This window comes from Archocentrus centrarchus, chromosome 5, assembly GCF_007364275.1.
Source record: "Archocentrus centrarchus isolate MPI-CPG fArcCen1 chromosome 5, fArcCen1, whole genome shotgun sequence".
NCBI classification, from domain to species: Eukaryota; Metazoa; Chordata; class Actinopteri; order Cichliformes; family Cichlidae; genus Archocentrus; species Archocentrus centrarchus.
The window spans coordinates 19,453,993-19,481,544 of record NC_044350.1 but is presented as its reverse complement, the minus strand read 5'-3'; the positions used below and the strand labels follow the sequence as shown (position 1 = coordinate 19,481,544).

Below are 27,552 nucleotides of genomic sequence, written 5' to 3'. Positions count from 1 at the left end.
CAACATGTGTTACGCATGCACTCACACACAACACATGAACAACCTGAAATGACCCTGAATGTAAAGAATCAAGAGGACCTTCAACCTACAGAGTTCAGTGTTACCACTGACAGAAAGGTGCTGAGACACAAAATATTTAGGGACGCACCTCAGATTTCTGTTATCTATAAAACTTAATTAGCAGTGGTTAAAAAAACCCCCAAAAAACAAAAAAGAATCTGTTACCTTGAAGTAGTGCTGTGGCCCTTTATGTATAGTGGCCTTACCTTGGTTGGTAGTGTGGAGGCCAAAACCAGCAATAGCCCAAACAGGATGATTTGCACCATAGTTTTCCCCATGATGCCTCCTACCACTAAGTCAACTGAAACTACCTTTTGAACTCAAACAACGATGGTATCAGGGCAAACTCTACTTTCTCTCTGCCCATTTTCACCAACAGTAACAAACACCCACACATACAAAACTGTCAAGGTCCTGGGCCGTCTGCCCAGCGTTTTGTGTTTAGTTTTATTTTCCATGTATTATTTCCTAGTTTGTTTTGGTTTTCATTGTTCTTAGTTCTGGCTTTATCATTTGTGGTTTTCTTGTTCCTTCATCCCTGTCTCCCGTGCGTCTGTGTTCTGGTGTTTTTTTGTCCTTATGTCTTACCCCTGACCTTCTATGTTTTCATATTGAGTTTTATTCCCAGTGTTGTGACTAGTCTGCTTTTCTGTCCCATGTCTGTGTCTCTGTTTCCCTGTGCTGTGCTCCTTGTTTAGTCACTTCCTGTTTTATTTTGACAGTCTTGTGTTCCCCATGCTTTGTGTTTAGTTTTGCTTCCCCTGTTATTAGTTTCATTTGCTTCACCTGCTGTGCCCTGCTGTTTCCTCTTGCCCTGATTACCTTTTGTGTATTTAAGCCCTCAGTTTTCATCTGTTCTTTGTCATGTTGTCATCAGTGTTCCCTTGCTGTGTGTGTCCCAGCACCATTGTTTTGTATTTAGAGTTCTGGCACCCGTCCAGCTCCAGTTTAGCTGAGTTTATGGTTCCTTGTGTTTTTCTAATAAACCACCTTTACATGTAAGTTCTATTTTGTGTGAGTCCTGCATTTTGGGGTTTTCCTGCTTCTGCCACACACCGACATGACACAAAACACTCCCCCAAAGCAGTATTTTTCCAGCAGTTTTGTGACCTTTATTGTTGACACTGAGAGTCAAACCTGTGCACTTCACCAGGACGTTGTTCCCACAATAATCTTTCATTTGTCATAGGCCACATTTTTGACAAATTAAAGTTAAAGATTGATGGAGACATTTTGTCTTTGCAATATTGGTGAAACTAGTAGAATGAGCAAAATTACATTTTCCACGATCTAAAAGTTTTCAACATAGTTCACAGTTGTGCAGCGTAAAAATCATCTAGCGGTCTTTGCAGGGCAGACTCAGCAGACATAAGCCAGCAGTTCATTGTCGGTGGAGAGGCAACGGTATAGTCAACAGTGCTGTCACTACAAAAAGACAAAAAAAAAAAAAGTTAATATATTTTTGTGCTTTGTAGTAATGATAAAAATCTTTAAAAAATTTATTTTTTGAATGGTGAAAATGAAAACATAAATAGAAAAATGTACCTGGTAACATCTATCTCCTGGCTTTTAATCTTTAGCTTTGTGACAGGAACTTGCTGTACCTCCTCATAAACTGCTGGTTTTAGAGCTGGAAAAGTGAGTGAAAGAGGAAACCATGACTGACACTGAAAACCAGTACAGCAAGAAGGCATATACAGAACATACTACCACTGTGTGCAACTTTGATTATATTGTTAACCTGATGTAAGCTAATGCAGCATGTATTTCCCAAGAAATGCATGCAGCATTACTACAAAAAAGATTTCAGCTGTTCTACTCACCTAAAAGTCCTTCAGTGTTGTTGGCTGAGGGATGCTGTCTTAATACTGGCCAAAGGAATTTTTCACCATTCTTCTCATGAACTAAAACGACCAGGCGCATGTCTCCAGCTGCAATGTCTATTTCCTTGTTGCGCATTATCACTGTCACACTGGAAAAATATAAACTTTATCTCAATGTTTTAAAGCTTTTCTTTGTTGATTTTAGCACTGCTCACATTAAAAAGTTTGAAAGCTGTGAGAGACTATTTTTGGGCACGACTGCGTGGACCAATAACAAATTTGGAATTAGTTCCACCCTGGAAGATACAACAAATCCATGGAGAATGTGAGAAAGATGTAGTAGAAGGGACTTTATAGATTTATAATGGTGTAATAATGACAAATTGTGCTCCATAAATATCTTAGGTAATGTAGGATGTAGTGTAATTCTGCCATTTTCATTCTTAATTGAAGAGATTATTCTTTTCCTTATAAATATCCAAATTGCACCTCATGTGATTTTGTCCCTGAAAGATAGATAAGATTTCTTCTAGTTCAGAATTGAGATGTAAAAATATCTCATATGTTTAATTATTATAAGTGTAAAGATAAAATAACAAATTGCTCAAATTGGCACTTTAGGGATTGGAAATCCCAGAATATTTCATGTTCAGCCTCAGACATGTCAGCTAAGTTTGGCAGGTGCTGACAGAAGAATATTGATCTTCTCATGTAAATCTTGATGACAGAACGTTATAAGATCATATATCAAACACAATGATAAGAGCATTATACAACAAATTCACCTTCCAGCTCTGATGGAATCCTGCCCAGTGTGATGTGTCACTGTCTGTCCATCCCGTACAGTAACCCCCATGGTGCCAATCTCAACATGCTGGTCAGTTCTGAAGTGTATTACAATTTTGCTGAAGCCTCCATTTCCAACTGAATCAAGCTCACCATTCACAAACAGCTCTAGAAAAAAAGAGAAATGTAACTGAAAATCACACTACAAACTGGGGTATTAATATAACAATAGAGATGAGGAAGCACAATAATATTTTACGACATATGAAAGCGAAAAAGTCTTCAATAATTTGGGATATGTTAACGGTACTAACCCCCACTGGGATGGTGAAGAAGTTTAAGGAGGACTTCTCCGCTGACATCAAAGCACAGTGGAATAGTCTGATTCTCAGCTTTCAGCAAAAACCTGTGGAGAAGAGGACCTAAAGATACGTACAGACACACAGAGTTAGAATATGGATTTTATTTGTCATGAAAAATAAAAACAGCCAATGCCTCATGAAGACATTTAAACATTAATAATTAATAATGAATTTTAACTGTTTTTACATATATTATTTACTCCAATCATATTTATGCAATTAACAATACCATCTGTTGTGTCTTTGGGAGCAGCAAATGTAGCAAGAATAGCAGGTAGCAGGTCAGAATGATCAGTATCACCTGTAAATACATCACACAATGCTAGTTATATACACTAATATTTCAAACATTTAGAGGATATTGCATGACTGTGGAAGATATTGATGTTCTCATACTAAATCTCAGCTTTAAAACAAAACACTAAATAAATATGTCATTCAACTATCACCACTCCACCTTAGGCTTATTAACTGTCTAAAATATTTTACATTTTCAAATATGTGCAAACAGAAATGTAATTACAATTTATATGGAAAAAAAACAGAGCAGGTGTAACACTTAGATTACATGGTGTTCTAATGAATTTGTTAATCACTGTACCTGTTTTCTGCTGTATTTGGACGATGGGATGACGTAAGCCATGAACTAAACGGCAAAATAAAAAAATATATATATATATATTATTTTTGTTATTTTCATTTTAAAAAATGGTTTATACTTATGTTTAGATTTTGCTAGGAAAATGGCAAATAGTTACAGTAACTGAAATATGTGCAAACAGAAATGTAATTACAATTTATATGGAAAAAAAACAGAGCAGGTGTAACACTTAGATTACATGGTGTTCTAATGAATTTGTTAATCACTGTACCTGTTTTCTGCTGTACTTGGTCGATGTGATGTAAGTCATGAACTAAACGGCAAAATAAAGAAAAAAAAAAAAAAAAAAAAATATATATATATATATATATATATATATATATATATATATATATATATATATATATATTATTTTGTTATTTTCATTAAAAAATGCTTTATTTAACTGTGCAACAGTCACTCTCATATTTTTATATTTTGTCTATTTAAAATGGCAAATAGGTGCAGTGACTAGAAATATGTACAAGCAGAACTGGAATCAGCCACACAGGTTTAGAGACTGGTTGGTGACCACATGGTAACTACTGGTCAAAGCTTTTGGTGCAGCACCCTCTTTAGGAATGATTTCATCCAGCTGCAACCAGCAACCTCCAGTCAGTACTCAACCACTGGTCAAGGCATACACATTTTCCCCTGGCAGCTAGAGACTTATAGACTGGTCCTAGGCCTGTGTGACTGAGGCCTAATTCAGCAGACCATCTTTATTTTTAATACACCTTGAACTCTCTTAGGCAAGCTTTTTTGTAATTATTTTAACTCATCTTCAGGACTAGTTCCCCAGACTTCTTGAAGGACATTCAAAGCTCTTATTTGATTGTTGGTTGTTTTGTTCCCTAATCTGCACCAGGCTCTGAGGAAGCCAGCCCATGACTGATAGTGTGCTAGTGTGTCAAACAAAAACATCAAAAATGATCAGGCACAAGGACTGGGCTGAAAACAAGTGAAAAAGTGAAGAAAAACTTTGAAAGACTCAAAAAGCTTGGAGAAATATGTTTGGTTCACTGGAAGCAAAATGTAAAGAAATTAGGGGTGGCTCAAGATTTGTGCGTACTACTGTACATTTATAAAAAAGCCTGCAACAATTAAAAAGCAGTCTAATATGTGTAATCTGTAGGACACAACCAGTAAGGTGACCACAATTTAGTAATGTGGGACATGCAGTCCCCTTGATCATGCTACAGGTTTGCATATGAGACCTTTCTAAGTTGGATTTGCACAAGTGCCCAGCAATAGACTGGCAAGCTGCCCAGCATGTACACTGCTTTTTACCCTGTTACAACTGGGATAAACTCCAAATTTGAGCTTTGTATTTATTGATAAAGTTAACCAGAACTCCATATAATTTTTCACAAGTAACAAGCCTCTAACCTGGCAGAAAGTATACAGAAAAGTAATTTAAATAACAAGCCTACAACATGTCTGTGTAGGTTCTCAGTCATCCAGGTCATGGTAGTCTTTGGACCTTGAAGAAGAAAAGTGACTGGACTTCTTTAAATTTCTTGTTGATATTTCACCTCTCACCCGAAAGGCATTATCAGTTCTAAAACCAAACAGTGGGGAGTCCCAGGTATCTAAATCCTAGTGGGAGTTATATGTGGATGGCACCTGGGTGAAGTCAAATCCAAGGAGTAGAAGCCTTCACTCGTCACATCAACTCAGTGGACGCATATATAAGGTTTACCAGAGAGGATGCCAAGACTAATAGATTACTATTCCTGGACTTTGCTGTGCTTATTGAGGAAGACGGAAGCCTCAACAATGAAGTTTACTGGAAGCTCACACACACGCAGACCAATGCCTACTCTTTGACTCCCACCACCCACTAGAACACTAGAAAACTTGGGGTGATCAGAACCCTGTAACACCAGCCAGAAAACATCCCCTCTAAGGCACAAGGGAAAGGAAAGAAACACTCATATGTAAAGAAAACATGGTTATCCCAACTGGGGTTTCATCAAATCAGCAAAGAAGTTCAAGAAAGAAGGTTGGACACAAACTAGGAAGAAAGAGAATGACAAACTGAACAACACCGTCATCCTTTATGTGGCACGTTTGTCAGAGACATTCAAGAGAATTTTCTCCAAGTATGACATCCCAGTATACTTTAGACCCAGCCTCACTCTAAGACAAAAACTGGTTCATCGCAAGGACAACCCCCCAAAAAACAAGCTAAGCAACATAGAATAATGTATGCGGTGCGGTGCAGTGCAGTGAAGAGTGCTCGCATCGCTATATTGGAGAAATCAAACAGCCTCTTCGCTAAGAAATAGCACAACATAGAAGAGCCACCTTGACAGAATAAGACTCAGCTGTACGTCTGCACCTAAAGGATAAAGGACGCTCTTTCAAGGATGCCAGTGTTCACATTTTGGACCGAGAAGACAGATGGTTTGTAAAAGGAGTTAAAGAAGCTATCTTTGACCTCTGTGAATGACCATCACTGAACAGAGGTGGTGGATTACGACACCAACTGTCCCCTGTCTGCAATGCAGAAATGGGCTCCTTTCCCAGGCACCTGAACCCCCTTTCCAACCTTTCTTCAGGTGACCTCAATAGGACACTTTATGGAGTGACCAATTGAGGTAATGTCCCAAATTAGTTTTGCCTCAAACCACTGATTGTAATGACCTATGCCTTTTTTCACACCTCGGCACATGTGATTATGCACATGAATAATATTGGTCACCTCAAGGAGATGACCCCCACTGGGGTTTAAATACCTGGGACTCTCCACTATTCGGTTTTAGGCCTGAAGAAGCCTTTTGGATGAGAGGTGAAAAGTCTTCAAGAAACTTAAAGAAGTACAGTTGCCTCTTTTATTTTTTCAAGCTCCAGAGACCTACAACATATGATCCTAAATTGAAGAGTCCTCACATGAAAATTACAATATTGATTGATTGATTGGTAAATGGACTAGTTCTTATATAGCGCTTTTCCACTCTGTCTGAAACTCCAAAGCACTTATACAATTCAGTTGTTAATACTGGTTATTTGGTTGTATTTTGAGTTGTGATTAATATTGGAATATAATGTGCATAAGAATTATGTGTGAAACTACATTGAGGCACTCTGCTTTTGTTCTGTAGTTTTCAGGGTGTCAAGGTGTAACACTGTCTGGTGTATGGTGCTTGCCAAAAGAGAAGAAATAAATGACACCCATTTGAAACTGTACATACGTCCATACATCCAAGGGGCCACTACATAGATTTTAGTCATGTTTTTCAGACATGTACCCGCTGACCAGCTGCAAATTCACCATAATACGGCACCAAAATCTTTTGGGGTATAACAATAATTCTTTCAATTCATCTTGGGTTTAGTATGTTTGCATGGTAAGTTTGTTCATTTCAGTGTGTTTTTATTGACAAAGGTCAGTTTATCTGAACAGTGGTTAACACCACATACAGAAACAGAGAGACACTTACTTGGTACAGAGTATCTCAGTTTGGGGAGTCGCCTGTGCTGGACTTGGAAATAAAGAGAAAAATATAAGAATTAAATAATTTAAAAATTACACATTTGTTATTGTCTTCAAAAATAATATTTCCATTTAGAAAAGCCTAAAACAATTACCTTCATAACAGTTTTACAAAGTAAATTTGTAAATGTTAACTCCAGTCTTTGATAGTATTGCAGAAACATTTTCCAATAAGAAATTGCATAGAAAAACAGCCAAACTATCCATACAGCTTTCTTTGAGTTATGAAACTAATGTCTGTAATTTTTATGGCACAATCATCATATTCTAGCTTTGCATGTTAGTGTCTTCTCATGTGAATGTGAACAAATCATATGTACAAATCACATTAAATGGTTTCTTCAAACAACAAAGATCTGCAATACTTCGGCACAATGATTGTCATAAACTTGAGTTTAAGGGAAAACTATTCAAAGTATAGTGTCATGAAAATAGAGGTTGAATTATGAATTTAATAATTTACTTTTTTTATCATGAAAGAAGCAATTGTTTTATCAAGAAACAATTGTTAACATTTATATAATTTACATGAAAGAAAGTTATGTTATGTTAAGTTAAAGTTATGTATATTGTATATCTAAGTTTTTTTTTTTAATTAATTTTTAATCTGGCAAGTGTCACTCAAATGGCTCAAAGTCATTAATGAGATGTGTTCTTTTTGCTGATCAAAACAGGGTGTTGGTAAAACACATTAAAATATAAATTTCACTAAAGGTAATACATTTGGCAAATTTTTTAGATTACTTCTTTAAAATATGTGCTCAAAAAGACACAACTTTGTTATAGTTTTCCATTAAATGCATCTAAAGAAATTTGAGCCTGAAACCACATTGTGAAAAAATTAATGATTACTATGTTTTATTACTGCTCTATTTGCTAAAAAAAAATCTATCTATCTATCTATCTATCTATCTATCTATCTATCTATCTATCTATCTATCTATCTATCTATCTATCTATCTATCTATCTATCTATCTATCTATCTATCTATCTATCTATCTATCTTTTTTTTCTAAACTTAGAGGTAGGAATTGGGGCATTTAATCACAGTCCTTTTGGGGATTGCAATCCATCATAATTGGTAATGTTTCTGATTAATGTGCCAAATATAATCATATATTGTTTTGCCACTAAAGGATGCTACCTAAGACAACTAATATGTTGCCCCCATATCTATTTTCATGTTCAGTATCAAAGGTTAAAACATAAAGTATTCTGCAAAAGTCTTTAACCAGTCTTTAACCATTTCTTTATATTTTGATTCCAGACATTCTTTTTTTTTGGAAAGTGGCATTAAGCAATAGTTCTCCAGACTTTCTCAACGTCTTTCAAAAACTTTTTGTTTAGACATTGGCTACTTTTTCAATCATTTCCTGTGCAGTCATTTTGCTTGATTTCATCTAATGATACAGAAGCATTCCCGACCTACATTTTCACCGCTTGTTTATTGTATATGAAATATGAAATATTATGAAATATAGAAACATGAAATAACCGGTCATAACATGACATGTCATAATCCACATTTTTATTGCCCCTCATAAATCATTCTATTTGACATAAAGAACTACCCCATTACTCTCTCAGCATGTCCAGAATTCAGCTTCCAGGCGTTTAACTCGCAATAAGGTCTGGCAACACCTCACCCCTTATTAAGATACACTGGCTCCCAGTAAAGTATTGCATTGTGTACAAGATCATTCCCCTCACTTACAAATCCCTCAGTGCCTTGGCCCCTCAGTATTTTTCCGACCTCTTGCACTTATATGAACAGCCTTGGGCACTACAGTCTTCAGCCATGGGTCTGCTCTTTGTTCCTCGCATCAACCTCCATACTTTTGGGGACAAAGCCTTCAGTGTGGCAGCCCCTACTGTCTCCCTTCTCAGCTTTGCAATACCCCATGACTGAACACTTTTAAGAAACTGCTGAAAAAAACACCTGTTCAAAAGGGCCTTCAATTCCTAGTTTTTTTCTTTTTTTTTGTCCAGCATCCTTGGGTTTCTTGAAAGGCACTATAAAAAGAAGTTATTATTATTATATTATTCTACTAATTTCCAAGTAGTGCATTAATTAATTGTTAAATATAATTGGTTATCTGAGAATAGTGGCAAATTTAATTTATTTTAATATGTGATGTTACTAAAATCCAGATATACATTTTCTCAATACAGTAATGCTAACATAATTACCGTGGGCTCACAGTTATGTTCATAAAGTGTTGTTTTCACCTCTTGTCATGCAGATGTGTTTAAGTTTTAATTTAATTTAAATGTGATTTTAGGAAGGGTGAAAGAATGTTTAAGAGGTGATGTTGAAAACTACTGATTTTTACATTGTGTTGGTTTGTTACTCACCACTATGAATGCCAGACTTGATTTTTCTGGCAGCATGTTTTCTTGAACCTGATGGACTTACACTGGACCACTGTCTTCGTGTTTCACCTTCTTTGGGTTTATGAAGCACATCTGTGTTCTCTCCTGGAGGCTTTGTGACCACCATAGATGTGAGAGGGGTCACAAAGCTGTATTTCAGTGACAGCTCCAAAATCTCCTTCTTTACTTTCTCTTTTTTGGGTCCAGACAGCCGAAGCCTGTGTCACAAAGTATTAAATCAATCTGATGGTGAATTGCTCAGTTTAGAAATTTACTACTAGATCACATTAGTCTGGAGAGAATGTCTGCCTCTTTTTAAAAATTAACTGGATGAATTTGATTCTCTCTGGTTCCCACCGATCACCTCCATTAATTAGTGGAGGTAGTTGGCTTTGGTTTCATCTCCCGGTGCGCATTGTAGGTGCCTGGGGGTGGACTCCGGGACCTGCAGGTGTTGTCAGTCAGTTCTCCATTCCCTCTTTTGTGTGTGTGGGTGGGGGTGGGGGGGGCTCTCTCACTCTTCCTACTGCTACTGAAGGTGTGGAATGTTTGTCCTACATTGCTCTTGGGGGCCTTTCGACGACCCAGGTCTCCTGTGCCTTTCCTATCTGCATCTGGCTTCTGGGGGCGTTGTTGCAGCCTTCTGCCCTCATTATTAAATATATTTTGTGACAAAGACAGACATTCACACTCTCTTGCTCACACACACACACACACACACACACACACACACACACACACACACACACACACACACACACACACACACACACACACACACACACACACACACACAAACTTTTTTGGTGTTTTTCTACCTGTGCTCTGTCCTCTTGCTCTTATCTTTCTCCCTAATTTCTTCCCCTTTTGACTTTACTGCTTTTTTTCCCTGTCCCTCAGCTCTTATAATAATACATATACACTTATGTGAATGATAACACAAATGAATAAAAGATATAGAAAAAAAAAAACTATCAAGAGAAGCCTCGTAGAGAATTTATAGATTTCATCTTCAAAGAGCAAATACGTTTGGCAGAACAGTGCATTCAGATCATAATTCTGATTGCAAAAGTTGCCAGGCAAGACAGGCCTGAAAAAAAAGATGTTCTTTATTTCAAGGTGAGCTCATGAAAAATAGACTAATAAATTCAATAGAATATATGAAATAGGGGTTCTTAATAGGGGTTCATCAAACCCCTATGTTTCATGGAACAAATTTACCAGGCAGGTTAGCTTGGAGCATTGCTATGCCATTTAAAAAGTGTTCTGCTGCTGTAATAAATCATTTTGATTATGACTTGTTTGCTGAACTGCCTTTATGTTAGTTTTCATTATAAATTTTAAGATTTTAACTTGTTTATAAAGTTGTTTTAGTTGTTCATGCTAGCAGCTGTTATCGGTGTTATGAAATAAAAACACAATGTGGAAGCTGATTGAAAATGTTACAGCATTGGCTACTTTCAGCTGCTCCCTTATTCACAAAGGTTTGTTCCACATATTTGATTGGTCAGATTTTTATGCCACATGCCCTTCTTGCTACAATCCCAGGGGATTTGTGATCCCCCTCAGAATGACACCACCAAGGCTCTTTTACCATTAAGTGAGCAAAAGACATCAAACTTCCTTACAAGGCACATGCACATGTGCAAATCACTCCACTGACTCTTTTCTCAGCTGGTAAATAAAATCAGAAGCTGTGTTTAAAATAAAATCTTTTGGATTTTGGAATGCAAGATGTTAACTCAGCTTTGGATTAATTATAACCTTTTCTAAAAGCTCAGCTTTGTTGTGCACTTTAATATTTAAGAGCAGATTAAGGGAAAGTTTTTTCTTTACCTGTAGGAAGTAGTTCTTTAGGAACAATCACATGAGAAAAGATGGCATATATCAAACTCACTGTTCATCCAGAAGCTGTTTAACTGTGAGATGGGCCCAAACTCTCTGAATACGGTCATCAGCCACTGTTCCAGTTGATTCCACGGAGTCATTTGTGTTAGAGAATATTACCCTTCTGTTACTCTGTCACAATTCAAATGTATTGTAAGGTCAATATAAAAGGAGAAAGCTTTCAGAGGATAACCGCTGATGAGTATCTTGGATCAAGACTTACCGAAATGGCCACAACCTCTGGGATGAAGGTTTCAATGTCATTGTCTGTGAGCTGACCGGCCACCACAATCTCAGAACCATTATAATACCGACTGAAGTTAGTCTGGGTTAAATTGGTCCCACCCACATAGATCATTGTCACATCTGTCAGTAGAGGAGTTGCCACCTCTTCATAGAAACCCTGTTGACATACAGTGTGGAAGTTATACAAACCATGCTTGTTTTTTTCTTCCAATCCTCAAGGGTTTTTAAATCACATGATACGAATGCTCAAGTAATTAAATAAAAAATACCTTAAGCTGTAAATCAGCATCAGAATCTTCATAAATCCGCCGTGCCACACCATTATTTTGCAGCGACATTTTCTCAAGGAACTCAAAATTAACATCAAAACCAAAACCCAGACAGTACAATGGGTATTTGCCTGCAATCGCCTGTTTACGTTTGACTGTATTTTTTCCAGATTTGTTACCCCTGAAATTACACAAAACATACCCAGTTCAGCTAAAAAACAGTGGAGTCTCACAGATGCTAAAAAGCTTAAAAAGAATCACTGAATAAGACATAGCAATTAATCATAATAAGCTCACAAAAATCACTACAATTTTTTTCCAAGTTTTCCCAACACATTTGTGTACAGGTGTGCTTTAGTACAACCTGAGGTTGGGTCTCCATCTGTGAGAAGAATGAGGATAGATGCTGAACCTTCTCTGTGATGTACATTCAGCATATTTGCTCCCTGCAGCACTGCTTGATTTATGTCTGTGGCTGAAATGCAACAATGACAACAACATAGTTTCATTTCTAACATTTTCCCATCAACTGTTCATATTTGAAAAATAACATATTTTTACTGTAAAATCTCACAGCCTCTGTCTTGGATATTGCGTGCAAATGTTTTGGCACTTTCCAGGTTTTTGCTGTTGGCCTGAACAAGTTCCCGTTTCCAGTGAAAAATGTTGCCATCAAAAGTGATCAGACCAAAGTGGTCATCTTCTGCCAGGTCATTCAAAATGTGGATTAATGCGGTCCTAGTCTGGGTAAAAAAAAAAAAAAAAAAATGTTCTTCACAGTTTATCAATCAAAAAAAAAAACAAAACATTTTTTTTTTTGTCTTTAGAGTAAATCATATGTATAACAATTTAATTACTTTACCTGCTGTATTTTATTGCCATGCATTGAGCTACTTTGATCAATAAGAAAGACAACATTTTTTGGTATTCTGGGAAGATTGGATGGAGCAAAGTGATGAACAAAGTACCCAGCAGATTTCTAAGAGGCAGTAAGAAGATGGTTCATTAGTTAAAAGATCATTTAAGGAACAGAGAAAAAGATGATATCACTTCAAAAAATCATTTTTGACCCATGCAATTTGTGTTTGTGTAAACTGCTAATGGATCAGGGTTTACCATGATGTGTCCCAGTCCATTGTCCCTGTTGACATCATAAACAATAACCAGATCTCCATTCATACCCTGCTCTCCACAGCTGTCACACGTTTTCTGTTGGTCAGCAGTTGGATAGAAATAAATCCATGCCTGTAAACAGAATGAATTTAATTCTTTAGATTCTTGATAGATTGAGAAACTCTGGTGTTTTCCCTTAGCGTAATATTATTGAAGGCGCACTGAGGTGAAGAGGAAACGTGCCCTAAACTAAAAATGTCTTTCTTTTCAATTATGGTCTATAGGTCCTCCAGGCTAAAGAGCGGTGGGAATATATGACTTGTTGTCAACACACTGGTAAAACAAAACAAAACAAACCAAAACAAAAAACAAGAGAGTCCATGATCATATGGGTGGGATTCGTTCACATGGCATGGGTAACCAGAAAACTGTAAGGTCTGTCAGCAATCAGTTATGACAGCCTGTACCAAAACAATTGTAGTATTTGGAATGGTATTGGTATTGGCTGGCTCGCCACCACAGTATCCTGGCTTACTCGTCTCCGCTGGCAGCCCCTCCCGTCCCCTCCCTAGAACTCTCCAGGCTTTAAACGTGCTATTGCTTTGCTGAGGTGTTTTTTTTTTTTTTTTTTTAGAACCTCGTAAGGTGTTTATGATGAACACAGTACGAGATGATTTTTTTTTAACCTACTGATCCTAATGTATCTCTTTCTGTTTTCCTGCTAAAGGTAGTGCCTGGAACGGCTGAATAACCTCAGACACTTTTCTCCCCCTGTTTGTTTTATTGTCTGTATTTCTTGGATGAGTGTTCTGAAACGCAATTTCATTGTACAGGGGTTGGACAATGAAACTGAAACACCTGTCATTTTAGTGTGGGAGGTTTCTTGGCTAAATTGGACCAGCCTGGTGGCCAATCTTAATTAATTGCACATTGCACAAGTAAGAGCAGAGTGTGAAGGTCCAATTAGCAGGGTAAGAGCACAGTTTTGCTCAAAATATTGCAATGCACACAACATTATTGGTGACATACCAGAGTTCAAAAGAGGACAAATTGTTGGTGCACATCTTGCTGGCACATCTGTGACCAAGACAGCAAGTCTTTGTAATGTATCAAGAGCCACGGATTCCAGGGTAATGTCAGCATACCACCAAGAAGGACGAACCATATCCAACAGGAAGCTGTCCGAAAGGGATGTTCGGGTGCTAACCCGGATTGTATCCAATAAACATAAAACCACGGCTGCCCAAATCACGGCAGAATTAAATGTGCACCTCAACTCTCCTGTTTCCACCAAAACTGTCCGTCGGGAGCTCCACAGGGTCAATATACACGGCCGGGCTGCTATAAGCCAAGCCTTTGGTCACTCGTGCCAATGCCAAACGTTGGTTTCAATGGTGCAAGGAATGCAAATCTTGGGCTGTGGACAATGTGAAACATGTATTGTTCTCTGATGAGTCCACCTTTACTGTTTTGCCCACATCCAGGAGAGTTACGGTGTGGAGAAGCCCCAAAGAAGCGTACCACCCAGACTGTTGCATGCCCAGAGTGAAGCATGGGGGTGGATCAGTGATGGTTTGGGCTGCCATATCATGGCATTCCCTTGGCCCAATACTTGTGCTAGATGGGCGCGTCACTGCCAAGGACTACCAAACCATTCTGGAGGACCATGTGCATCCAATGGTTCAAACATTGTACCCTGAAGGCGGTGCCGTGTATCAGGATGACAATGCACCAATACACACAGCAAGACTGGTGAAAGATTGGTTTGATGAACATGAAAGTGAAGTTGAACATCTCCCATGGCCTGCACAGTCACCAGATCTAAATATTATTGAGCCACCTTGGGGTGTTTTGGAGGAGTGAGTCAGGAAACGTTTTCCTGCACCAGCATCACGTCGTGACCTGGCCACTATCCTGCAAGAAGAATGGCTTAAAATCCCTCTGACCACTGTGCAGGACTTAGATATGTCATTCCCAAGATGAATTGATGCTGTATTGGCCGCAAAAGGAGGCCCTACACCATACTAATAAATTATTGTGGTCTAAAACCAGGTGTTTCAGTTTCATTGTCCAACCTGTGTATGTCTTGAAGTATAATAATAACAATAAATTCTTCTAATTCTAATTCTAATATATTTGTGTATGTTTGTGTTCATCTTCCACCATTAATCATCGCCTCTGCCTTGTCTTGCTTCCTCTTCTTGATTTACAAAGACATCCTATCTACTGCCGTCCAATGCTGATAGTATCTGTTTTATTGTCTGTTGCAGCAAGGCTCAGGTTCACTTACTATTCTACAAAACTGACATCTGCATTATACTGTACCTCTTTATCTGCATGTGTTTTGGTGATGGCATTAGCGAGGGCTTTGGTGCTTAGTCCTCCTTTCACATCGATGAAACTGATGCCAGCTTCCTCATGAATGTACACATCCACCTGGGATTCAGTGCAGTAAAATAAAACAGAAGATCTAATTATGGGTGCTGTTACTTCAGCATTGTTTTAATAAATGATCACTTATAGGTACAAACAAGACAGTGACCTTGAAGTCTCTGACAGGCTGCATGGGTCGAGCGTGGATTTGTAGCTCATATTTGCCATGCGTGCGTTTCATCAGTTCCTCATATGTGAGTTCAAAGGTGACCTTTTTGTGAGCAGCCACAGTTACAGAGGTCCTAAATTCCTCCAGGGTCCTCCCTACAGAACTATAGCAGAAACAATAAAAATTTCATGAAAATGCATTTCACAGCAGATTATTGTCAAATGCGGCTTGAGTAAATTAAGTAAAAATATATATTTTCTATTTTCCTCCATGAATTGCCACCTTATCATGGTGGAGGGGTTTATGTGTCCCAGTGATCCTAGGAGCTATGATGTCTGGGGGCTTTTGCCTCCTGGTAGGGTCTCCCAAGGCAAACTGATTCTGGCTGAGGGGCCAGACAAAGACCAATTTCAATAACCCTTTTGAAACAGTCATAAAGGAAACAGATTACCCTGTTCATTGCTGAATAACATTTACATTTAACTTAATGGATTACACAGCAGTGATGTCATGTGTCAACACAGTGCAGAGTAGCTACCTAAACTCTGCTCCCAGTGAGGTAGATTATCTCGTTAGTAGTTTTACATCCGCACTGTGTACAGCTTTGGATATTGTGATTCCTCTGAAAAGGAAAACCTCAAATCAGAAGTGCCTGACTTCGTGGTTCACAAATACACAGCTTAAAGCAGATAACCCATAAGCTGGAGAGGATATGACGCCTCAGTAATTAAGAATATGCTGATTAAAAATCTTGTAGAAGAGTTTCTTGCACTACAAAAAAAACAAAAAAACTCAGTAATGCTAGGACATCTTACTATTCATCTTTAATTGAAGAAAATAAGAATAACCCCAGGTTTCTTTTCAGCACTGTAGCCAGGCTGACAAAGAGTGTAATCCTTTAATTTTAACTAGTAATGACTTCATGAATTTCTTCACAAATAAGATTTTAACATTTAAAGAAAAAATTATAACCATCTCAAAGACATATCTTTATGTTCGGCTGCTTTCTCTAATGCTGCAATTGTTTAGACTGTCTTTCTCCTATTCATCTTTCAGAGTGAACTTTAATAGCTACTTCTGCCAAATGATCAATGTGTTAATTAGATCCCATTCCTACTAGACTGCTCAAAGAAGTCCTTCCATTAATTGATGATGCAATCTTAAATTTGACCAATTTGTCTTTATTAGCTGGCTATGTAACACAAGTTTTTAAGGCGACAATAATTAAACCATTACTTAAAAAGCCATCACTTGACCCAGCAGTCTTAGCTAATTATCGGCCAATCTTCAACTTTCCCATTCTCTCTAAAAATTCTTGAAAGAGTAGTTGTAAAATAGCTAACTGATCATCTGCAGAAGAATGGTTTATTTGAATAGTTTAATTATGGAGTTCCACAGAAACTGTGGTAGGACCAATTTTAGTTTTTCCCTTCGGCAGTATCATTAGTAAGCATTGCATACATTTTTACTGTTATGCAGATGATACCCAGCTTTATCTATCCATGAAGCTAGATGACACACATTAGTTAAACTGCAGGAATGTCTTAAAGACATAAAGGCCTGGATGACCTCTAATTTCCTACTTCTACTTTCCTCTAATTTATATTCAGATAAAACTGAAGTTCTTGTACTCAGCCCCACAAATCTCAGAAACTTTTTATTCTCTCCCAACCTTCTTGTTTTTTCTCTCCCAACCCTCTTGTTATCTACCCTGCTGCTGCTTGCTGCTTGAGCCTCTCTTTACACATCATCTCCAAACTGAAAATTAACTTTGGATCTGGTCAGCTGGTCTCTCAACGCTATCAACCAAATATTCTCAACAACAAGACTGGAAAAAGGGGAACCGGCTTGTCTGTCCGGGACCTATCCAACTGGGTACATTATGGACTCCTGGGGAATCTGCTGGACCTGAACGGGATGCTGGAAGCGAGTCTTGTGGCCCGAAGGCCAGTTTCGGTCAAGGCCATGGATAACATGGTTTAAATCTTAAAACAACTGTGTTATCTGGAATTCGGCCCCCCTGCCTGGCCTTGATAACTGGGAATTTCATTCTTTCCTGGAAGAAGTTGTGTAAACAGTTGTGGCTATGGAGTAAGATAACTGTCAAAAAGATGTGTGCACAATTCTAACATTCATATTCATAATTGAGAAACTGTGCGGATTGTTTTTATATGAGTATGAATCTAAAAGCTGTGAGTGCAAAGTCTTGTGAATACAACTGAAATTTCTTCGACTACGAACTCCTCCCTTCTGTGAGGACACAAATTCAAGTTTGTGGGTATGAGTAGAAAAGTGTAAGTGTTGTGAATACAACTCTAATTTCTTTGACTACGAACGCCTCCCCTCTGTGTGGACACGATTTTTAGTTTGTGGGTACGAGTAGAAAAGTGTTGAAATGACGTCACAGGGTGGAGTAATCAATCTGCCATTATACCAAACACAGTATGCTCCAAATTCAAAGATGGCTGAGGACAGTGGACCGGGTGGAGCTACCAGCTCAGGTATTACTTTAAATAGTAATTTTTTTCTTAATATATGTATATAAATACTGGATACATGTGTCACCTGAGTCCGCTGTAGTGGACCGGGTAGTGTATTCATAAGCAGAAGCCCCGGGTACACCACCAACTTGTTCATGTCTCTAACTGTTTTTCTCCACTCGATGACACACCTGCTGAGGAACAAATTCTGGTTATTCGTGACTCTCTTTTGAGAAACGAGAAGCCAGCAACACCAGCGACCATAGTCAAATGTCTTCCAGTGGCCAGAGCAGACGACATTCATGGAAATTTGAAACTGCTGGCTAAGGCTAATCGTAGATTTGGTAAGATCGTTATTCACGTCGGCAGTAATGACACCCGGTTACGCCAATCGGAGGTCACTAAAATTAATATTGACTTGGTGTGTAACTTTGCAAAAACAATATCGGACTCTGTAGTTTTCTCTGGGCCTCTCCCCAGTCAGACCAGGAGTGACATGTTTAGCTGCATGTTCTCCTTGAATCGCTGGCTGTCTGAGTGGTGTCCAAAAAACGACGTGGGCTTCATAGATAATTGGCAAAGTTTCTGGGGAAAACCTGGTCTTGTTAGGAGAGACGGCATCCATCCCACTTTGGATGGAGCAGCTCTCATTTCTAGAAATGAGAGCTGCTTCTAGAAAAACTGCTACTTAAAAAGCCATCACTTGACCCAGCTGTCTTAGCTAATTATAGGCCAATCTCCAACCTTCCTTTTCTCTCAAAGATTCATGAAACAGTAGTTGTAAAACAGCTAACTGATCATCTGCAGAGGAACGGTTTATTTGAAGAGTTTCAGTCAGGTTTCATCACAGTACAGAAGCAGCATTAGTGAAGGTTACAAATGATCTTCTTACAGCTTCTGACATTGGACTCATCTCTGTTCTTGTCCTGTTGTACCTCAGTGCAGCCTTCGGTACTATTGACCATAACATTTTATTTCAGAGATTAGAGCATACTATAGGTATTAAAGGTACTGCACTGCAGTGGTTTGAATCATATTTATCTAATAGACTCCAATTTGTTCATGTAAATGGGGAGTCTTCTTCACACACTAAGGTTAATTATGGAGTTCCACAGGGTTCTGTGCTAGGACCAATTCTATTTACATTATACATGTTTCCCTTAGGCAGTATTATTAGAAAGCATTGCATCAATTTAGATTGTTATGCAGATGATACTCAGCTTTACCTATCAATGAAGCCAGGTGACAAACATCAATTAGTTAAACTGCCGGAATGTCTTAAAGACATTAAGGCCTGGATGACCTCTAATTTCCTGCTTCTAAACTCAGATAAAACTGAAATTCTTGTACTCGGCCCCACAAATCTTAGAAACATGGTGTCAAAACAGATACTTACTCTGGATGGCATTACTTTTGGCCTCCAGTAACACTGTGAGAAATCTTGGAGTCATTTTTGATCAGGATATGTCCTTCAATGCCCATGTTAAACAAATATGTAGGACCGCTTTTTTGCATTTGCACAATATTTCTAAAATTAGAAACATCCATTCTCAGACTGATGCTCAAAAGCTAATTCATGCATTTATTACTTCTAGGGTGGACTATTGTAATTCATTATTAATAGGCTGTCCTAAAAGCTCCCTGAAAAGCCTTCAGCTGATCCAAAATGCTGCAGCTAGAGTACTGACAGGGACTAGAAAGAGAGACCATATTGGCTTCTCTCCATTGACTCCCTGTTAAATCTTTTTTTTTTTTTTTTCCCATTTTTGGCCACAGCAGCTTTTTATGACAGTGGAGAGAGACAGGAAATGGGGGAAAGATACAGGGGAAGACACACTTGCAAATCAGCGCGGGGGCCAGGACACGAACCCGCACCGCAACGCGGCGTGTGTATGTGGTCGCCGGCTTCACCACTAAGCCACCCAGGCACCCGACTCCTTGTTAAATCTTGAATAGAATTTAAAATACTTCTCCTCACATACAAGGTCTTGAATAATCAGGCCCCATCTTATCTCAAAGACCTCATAGTCCCATATCACCCAAATAGAGCACTTCGCTCTCAGACTGCTGGCTTACTTTTGGTTCCTAGGATACTTAAGAGTAGAATGGGAGGCAGAGCCTTCAGCTTTCAGGCGCCTCTTCTGTGGAACCAGCTCCTAGCTTGGATTTGGGAGACAGACACCCTCTCTATTTTTAAATTGGGCTTAAAACTTTCCTTTTTGATCAAGCTCATAGTTTGGGGTGGATCAGGTGACCCTGAACCACCCCTTAGTTATGCTGCTATAGGCCTAGGCTGCTGGGGGGGTTCCCATAATGCAATGTTTCTTTTTCATTCACCTTATTTACTTTGTTTATTCTCCACTCTGCATTTAATCATTAATTGTTATTAATCTCTGGCTCTCTTCCACAGCATGTCTTTTTTCTCTCCCCTCAGCCCAACCAGTCGCGGCAGATGACTGCCCCTCCCTGAGCCTGGTTCTGCTGGAGGTTTCCTCCTGTTAAAAGGGAGTTTTTCCTTCCCACTGTCACCAAGTGCTTGCTCATAGGGGGTTGTTTTTACTGTTGGGTTTTCTCTGTAATTATTGTAGGGTGTTTACCCACAATACAAAGCACCTTGAGGCAACTGTTTGTTGTGATTTGGCGCTATATAAATAAAATTGAATTGAATTGAATTGAATAGATGTTCCCACCAGAGCCCTCCTGTATTGTGATCTGTGTGAACTGATATGCCTTGCGACCACCCTAGCACACTATTGCAGAGGGTTTTTTTGCAACCTTATACTGTGTATGTGTATGTATACAAAGTATGAGATGATTTTTTTTTCTCCTCATCCATCCCTATATGTTTGCTATTGCGTTCCATCTTTTAAGGCAGTACGTCTAGAGGGCAGCATGGCCGCAGTCACCTATCTCCCCATGTTTTGTTGATTGTTGTTTGTCTTTTCTTGGATGGATGTTCTGGAACGTAATTTCATTATATGTCTGACATATGATGACATTAAGGCTATTCTATTCTATTCTATTCTATTCTAAACATGGTGTCTAACAAGACACTTACTTTGGATGGCATTATCTTGGCCTCCAATAACACTGTGAGAAGTTTTTGGTCATTTTTGACCACGATATTTCCTTCAATGCACATATCAAACAAATATGTAGGTCTGCCTTTTTGCAATTGTGCAATATTTCTAAAATTAGAAACATCTTGTCTCAGAGTCATGCTGAAAAGCTAATACATGCATTTATTACATCTAGGCTTGACTATTATAATTCATTATATCAGGCTGTCTTAAAAGCTCCTTGAAAAGCCTTAAGCTCATCTAAAATACTGCAACTAGAGTACTGACAAGGACTAGAAAGAGAGAGCATATTTCTCCCTGACTTCTCTTTATTGGCTCCCTGTTAAATCAGAATAGAATTTAAAATTCTTCTTCTCACATACTGTACAAGGTCTTGCATAATCAGACCCCATATTTTCTTAAAGACCTCATGAAACCACATTACTCCAACAGAGCACTTTGCTCTTAGACTGCTGGCTTACTTGTGGTTCCTAGAGTACTTAAGGATTTGGGATGGATCAGGTTGTGCTGGAGGACAGACAGACCAAGCACACCTAAATGTATAGTGAGGTGCATTAGCAATGCCTGGCAGAATTCCAGAATAATTTATTGTCATAATATGACAAACATACACCGAAATTACATTCCAGAACACCCATCCAAGAAAAGACAAACAAATCAAACAGGGGAGATAAGTGTCTGCAGGCTTGCAGCCATCAAAGGTGCTGCCATTTTAAAAAGAAGAATACAATAGGCTAAGTGAGGAGAAAAAGAAAACCTCATACTTTGAGATTTACAGCTAACAGTTCCTGAGGTGGAATGTTCATCAGCAGTTCATCAGTCGATGAAGGACATGCACATTTGGTTTATTGACACTAGGATTTCTCCGAATTGGACCTGGAGATACCTGGCTTGTTGTTACAATTCAGGAAGTCTGGGCAGCTGTCTGGGCCTTGGTAACGCTGCTTATGATGGGAATGCAGTAAGGTACAGACCCAAACTCAGACTCAGTATATCTGGAGCTGATACGGAGGTATTAGTTCTTGGAGCCATCTCTGTTCTGCACAGCGAAGGAACAAACCAAGTAGATTTGGATGAATTGGATTTTTTTTTCGCCACAGAGAGGTGCCAGAAAGACTAAAGGCTGTCAACAAATTAATCAGTACAATCTGTACCCAAAACAAGTTGTAGAATCAGAAATTTGGCTCCCTGGCAGCCTTGGACTGCCGCTTATCTCATTCTTCTCTGGGATGTTTTGTAAACGGATGCTCTACACCCCCGCTGTCCTGTCTTCTTCTGACCTGTGTTGGACTGATCTCCCTTGACCTAGCTGCTGATGGACTCCACATCTTATCAGAACTGTTAGCCCCCCCCCCCCCCCCCCCCCCCCCCCCCACACACACACACACATATATGCGTATGTGTGTATGTATACAAATGAGATTATTTTTTCTCCTCCCTCATCCATATATGTTTTTTGCTATTGTTTCTGTCTTTTTAATGCCACCAGAAGGGGGGCAGCATGGCCACAGTTCACCTATCTCCCGATGTTTATGGGGAAAGATAACTGTCAAAAAGAATGTATGTGTAAGGAGTCTAAATTCGTACATGTAAGTCAATAAATGTGCATAAATATAAGATTTGTATTTCGAATGCAATCTATAAAGTTACAACTTCGCAACAATACAAATACAAATCACAAAAAGTTACAACTTCTCAACAATACAAATACAAATCACAAATTTACAAGTACAAGTTACAAAGTTACAACTTCTCAACAATACAAGTACAAATCACAAATTTACAAGTACAAACCTCTAACTATTGAACGTCATACTGCGCATGCGTTAAAAGACAACATTCTGGGTGCCTGGGTGGCTTAGTGGTGAAGCACAATACCACATACACACTGTGGAGAAAAAGAAAACCTCATACTTTGAGATTTACAGCTAACAGTTCCTGAAAAGAGGTGGAATGTTCATCAGCAGTTCATCAGTCGCAGTGCGGGCGTCCCGTGCAGGCCCGGGGCCGATTTGCATGTGTGTCTTTCCCTGTATCTTTCCTCCATTTCCTGTCTCTCTCCCCTGTCACGAAAAGCCGCTGTGGCCAAAAATGGGGAAAAAAAAAAAAAGCCAACATTCTTATGGAGGATACTTCTTCCTGGTTGGTGGCTTATTGTGTTGATTATGAAGTATGATTCTGAGTTTCCTGTCATTTTTGTGGAGTTTCCGTTGAGGTACATAACCTAATATTATGTGTTTGCTAGGCGCAGCTAACGGAGATTTTGAACACCGCTCACAGTCTGGTGTCAATGATAACTAGCAGGTTAGGTTCGTCAGGGAATGCCAGGCAAACGGTTAGAGAGGGCAATTCATCACAGCCTGTCGAGGGGCAGCAGACAGACAACAGACAACAGATAAGACAACCAGTAAGGCTTTCTCCACCGGAATAGTTTGGAATGAGCCACCAACCAGGAAGAAGTATCCTCCATCCGCCATAAGAATGTTGTCTTTTAACGCATGCGCAGTATGACGTTCGATAGTTAGAGGTTTGTACTTGTAAATTTGTGATTTGTACTTGTATTGTTGAGAAGTTGTAACTTTGTAACTTGTACTTGTAAATTTGTGATTTGTATTTGTATTGTTGCGAAGTTGTAACTTTGTAGATTGCATTCGAAATACAAATCTTATATTTATGCACGTTTATTGACTTACATGTACGAATTTAGACTCCTTACACATACATTCTTTTTGACAGTTATCTTACCCCATAGATGTTTGTTTGTCTTCTTGGATGGGTGTTCTGTTAACTGTAATTTCCCCATTGTGGGATCAATAAAGTATCATTCATTCATCCAGGAGAAAAATGAGATACACGGCTATCCAAGGCTGGTCATGGAACCAAATTCAGACACTACAATTATTTTGGTACAGGCTGCCATAACTGATTAATTTGCTGACAGCCCTACAGTCTCGTTGGCACTGCTCAAAAATCCAGGGAGATCTTCAACTCCCACTTCCAGCAGAACTTCAACAGCCTTCTGAGGGAGGCTGAGGACACTGAGTCTGAATGGACCATGTTCCACAACTCCATTGTTGAGGCTGCTGCTCAGAGCTGTGACTGCAAGGTGGTAATCATGGTCATGGTAATCCCCAAACCAGAAGGTGGACACTGGATGTGAAGGGAGCCATCAAGCTGAAGAAAGAGTCCTATGAGGCTTGGTTAGCCTGTGGGACTTCACAGGCAGCTGACGGGTACTAACAAGCTAAGCAGAACGCAGTGGTTAAAGCAAAAACTCAGGTGTGGGAGGAGTTTGGTGAGGTCATGGGAAAAGATTTTTGAACAGCCTCAAAGCAATTCTGGCAAACCATCAGGTGACTTAGGAGAGGAAAGCGGTGGTCTACTCACATGGTATATAGTGTGGGTAGGGCACTGTTAACTTTAACTGAGGCCATCACTGGGGATGAGGTCACTGAGGCAGTTAAACATCTCCTTGGTGGCAAGGCCCTTGGGGTGGACGAGATTTGTTCCTGAAAGCTCTGAATGTTGTAGGGCTGTCTTCATTGACACGGCTCTGCAACATCGCGTGGATATATGGAGTGGTGCCACTGGATTGGCAGACTGGGGTGGTGGTCCCCATCTTTAAGAAGGGGGACCGGAGGATGTCCTCCAACTATCGGGGGATCACACTCCTCAGCCTCCCCAGTAAGGTCTATGCAAGGGTGTTTGCTTGTTCATGAATGATAGGATAAAGGAGCTGCTGCACCTCCATGTTGAAGGGAGTCAGTTGAGGGAACCTGACTAGCATGCCTCCTGGGCGCCTCTTGGGTGAGATGTTCTGGGCATGTCCTACCAGGAGGAGGCCCCTGGGCAGACCCAGGTCATGCTGGAGAAATTATATCTCACGGCTGGCCTGGGAATGCCTTGGTGTCCCTCTGAAAGAAATGGAGGAGATGGCTGGGGAGAGAGAGGTCTGGGCCTCTCTATTTAGAGTGCTGGCCCATGACATGGCCCCGGATAACAGAAGAAAATGGGTAGCTGGATGAATATTTTTCTATTGAGAACATATTCATTTATATTATGTTTAGATAACTGAAGATACAAGCAAACATTTTTTGCAAGACAATTTGAGACATCAAAAAAGAGAAAAATATAATTTTGTGTGACTGCGAATTTTTTCATATGAAATTATAAATAAATTGATTCAAATACCTGACAAGACCAGCGCTTTCACCACGGGACACAGCTTCAGTGTACTGCTGTTGAGCTTGCTCCTTAGCTTTCACAACACCATCATAAACCTGGCCATCGATAAACCTGAAGAAGGCCCATGTAAACAGACACCACTAAGTATCCTGTAATATGTTCTTTAGTGCAGAATTCTTCATTTGCAAATAGTTACAGGCCATTTCTACTTCACTCACATTTGAAATTTACTGATGAAGGCATTCTTGGGAATCCGAACATGGAATTCAATTTCCTTTGACTCGTTCATACGATTGGCCACACGGCTTGTGATAACAGTGGTGGCATAACGACTGGTCACTGTGGAGTTGATGTGAAAGCTGTAGATGTCCCAGTCATCCTAAGCAAACACAGGAGGCACATTTCACAAAAAATGGCTTGACTGATTTCACTGGCTGATCAAAGGTCAGGTAGTTGATAAACAATGTGTTGGTCAAGGACATCAGTGAAATCCAATTGGTTTAACTGCAGAAACACCCCATTCTAATTATTTTTTATCTACTGTTAATGACACACACACAAAAGAGCATGGAAGTCACTTACATTCTTATGTTTTTATGTATGAGAAGGGGAATTGATTTCCTGGAATTTGATTGTGTAAAAAGAAGTTTCCAAAGTTCAAGTAACATTACGGTATTACAGTTTAAAAATCAAACAGACAAGAATAATTCACTTAATGCAGGCATGTCCAGTGTCCGGCCCTCAGGCCAATCAAGGCCCGAGCTTGGATTCTATATGGTCCCACGCTTTGTCTGTGTTATTTTTGGCCAAGGGAGTAGGTTTATTATTAATGTTGGTAGGGACGTAGGCTGAATCAGGGTCCGGTGCAGAGCTAATTACGCAATACAGTGTACTATTTCAATCAGAAATATTGGTAGGGACACAACTGCCGTCCTTTGATATTAATAGATATTAATATTAATATTTGGGATTTTGCTGCAATAAACGCCACAGTAGATACCGGAAACACTTCTGCCTTTTTACCAGTAGCTGCATAAGGTCAAGTTTCCAAAGATGATAACATTTGCAAAGAAAATGTTAAGCTTGTTTGGCTCCATGTATTTGTGTGAGTGGACTTTCTCTGTTCCGAACTTAAACAAGAATCCCTTTTCAGAATTACAGAGTTGTATTTTACAGAGTTTCTGTATGTTTTAAATTTCTGCTCGAAGTTCAGATAGCTTGTATGCTCCATGTTCTTCTTAATGGTTACATTTGCTTACTTTGCTTCTGTTTACCTCATAAAAATATTAAATAAAATAATATTTATATGCATCTTTCATTGTCTACAAGAATGTCATCAGGGCCTTTTGGCCTTCAGGCACTTTCACATGATCAAATCTGGCCCTCTTTGAAAAACGTTTGGACACCTCTGAATTAATGTGTGAGGGCAAGTTTTACCTTAACTTAGCACTAACACCTTTATCAAATGCTAAGCTTTAACCATTAAAATTAGCTCATAGCTCCCAGTGACTTTAATCCAGAGCCAGGATAAACATACAAACACATACATGATTAGGATTCCTTGTCTCCTAATGTCTTTACAGGACATTACGTGATCTTATATTTGCTGGCTAGAGACTTCAGCTTAGTGCAATATGTATGTTATTTTGTTTCAAAACTGAGGTAGGACTGCTAGTGTTAATGTGTAAACAGATTTATGGCTCCACAATATGTGTAATGCAAGCACATACACACATGCACTCACACACGACACATGAACAACGTGAAATGACCCTGAATGTAGAGAATCAAGCGGACCTTCAACCTACAGAGTTCAGTGTTGCAACTTACAAGATGCTGAGACACAAAGGTGTCAGTGTGTTGAAATTTCATTTTAACACACCTCAAATTTCTGTTATCTATCTTAATTAGTGGTGATAAAAAAAATTCAAAAAAATAAACTATAAAAGAATCTGTTACCTTGAAGTAGTGCTGTGGCCCTTTATGTATAGTGGCCTTACCTTGGTTGGCAGTGTGGAGCCCAAAACTAGCAATAGCCCAAACAGGGTAATTTGCACCACAGTTCTCTCCATGATGCCTCCTACAGTACCAGAGTGCAACTAAGGCAACTGACACTACCTTTTGAACTCAAACAAGGACAGTATCAGGGCAAACTCTACTTTCTCTCTGCCCACACTCACAAACACCCACACAAAACACTCCCCCA

At 39.2% G+C, this 27,552-nt stretch overlaps 1 pseudogene; it reads right to left on the bottom strand.

Annotated features, from left to right (window-relative positions):
* Window positions 1–1,149: 1,149 nt before the first annotated feature.
* LOC115779871 (inter-alpha-trypsin inhibitor heavy chain H3-like) lies at window positions 1,150–27,491 on the bottom strand (annotated as a pseudogene).
* Between the last annotated feature and the right edge of the window lie 61 nt (window positions 27,492–27,552).